We start from the raw sequence: 1805 nt of genomic DNA, 5'->3' as shown, positions 1-1805 counted from the left end.
AACTCTTCATGTTCGAATAAAATTTGTGTGTTGTTGAATTTATTTTCTTAAACCTCTATTCCTTCTAATCTACTTATTTTTTTGCCTTTTGTAGATATTGGCAAAATCTACGTGATAAGGTAAATGTAAACAAAATTCAACAACATTTCAAAAAAACCTAAACTGATTCTTAATTTTGCTAGAATAAGTTTATTTATTGTGGTGGTGATAATAAAGGGAAGGAGAGTAAGAGCGACTCATTTTAAAGCACACTTGCAAGGTCCTAAAGAAATTTCTTTTTTTTTTAGAACAACCTAAAGAAACTTTGGAAGAAACACAAGAAGAAGAAAAACCTTTTGTCCAAAAAAAAAAGAAGAAGAAGAAAAATTGTGGTGATAAGTTACAAAAAAAAAATGAAAAAAATTGTGGTGATAACTAGAAAGTAACAAATAAAGCTTCATGCTTTCGAAAAAGAAGAAAAAACAATTAGAGCTTAAGAAGCTCGGGTGAGAGGAGAGACGAGAAAATACTCATGTTTACTCTCGATCAAAATAACCTAACCAGGTTGATCCTTTTTTTTTATTTTTTAACCAAGGTTTTTCTTATATTTTATTTTATGTATTTATAATATTATAGAATTGTGGTGATATTATTTTATGTTTACTTTCTTATCCTAAACTTCCCAAAAGAAGCAGACCGATGTGTAAATATAAGAGATCCATATTTTAGTTTTCTGTTTATGATTCACAATGTCAGTTTAAGATTAAATAACAAATTTTTAGTTTTTTGTTTATGATTCACAATGACATTTGTTCACTGTAAATCTTCTCTATATATATATAAAAAAGCAACGTCCGTGCATAGCACGGGAGACGTACTAGTATCTTTAATAAATAAGTGTCGTCATTATAATCCATCAAACCAAATTTTGATGGTTACATCATTTAGGCGATTTCACGTTAGCAAGATGCTTCAGTCACACGGTAACAACTAATTTTATTATGTTGTTAGCTTTCCTTCCTTTTCTTTCCTCTTGAGGAAGAAATGGCTTAAAGAGTTTGTTCATGAAAAATAGTTGCATTGATATAAGATAATTAATCTTGATCACTTAACTTAACAATAATATTAATTCTATCTAGAATTGCTCCATTATATGTGAGATTAATACCTATTTTTCCCCCCAAAATACATGTCATTTTTTGTCAGCGAAAAGAAGATATGCCACGTGAAAACGATAGCGTTTTAGGGGAATTAGTCAGAACTTTCATATTTTTCTTACAAGAATCCCTTTGATTGATGGTATAAGATCTTCTATTCTTTTTGTACCTCAATATATATCAATGGTTTTGTTGTCCCTTCTTTGATTCAAGATATAACTTGCCTTTTTCTACTTAAATTTTACAAAAATGATTTTCTAAAAAGAATATCTACCTTTTTGATGTATCTATCAGTTTTATGAATCATCTATATAAATTTAATGTTTGATAAAAGTATGTTTTTATGAAAATAAACCTTTTCTCTTAATATCTCATTTCGGATATTGGAAATCCAAATGATTAGGCGAAGGATTTTTAGAAGATTTAGGAGACAAACTATTATATCGCAACAAGAGAAAGAGAGAGAATATAACGAAAAACAAAAGCAGTTTTGTTGTTTCGCAATGATGTTTCCACGTTGAATCGTCGATAGCTTGATTATCTACAATTATTTATACGTAAGTCGTATGAATATGAATCTATGTTCAGTCTGTAGTACTCTCTACCTACGAGACTACGTCATACAAATGAAAACTTAGATCTTAGATTAATTCGCTCTCCCCCCCCCCC

The sequence above is a fragment of the Brassica oleracea genome, chromosome C3 (assembly GCF_000695525.1).
Source record: "Brassica oleracea var. oleracea cultivar TO1000 chromosome C3, BOL, whole genome shotgun sequence".
In the NCBI taxonomy this organism is placed as follows: Eukaryota; Viridiplantae; Streptophyta; class Magnoliopsida; order Brassicales; family Brassicaceae; genus Brassica; species Brassica oleracea.
This window is presented reverse-complemented; position numbering follows the sequence as displayed.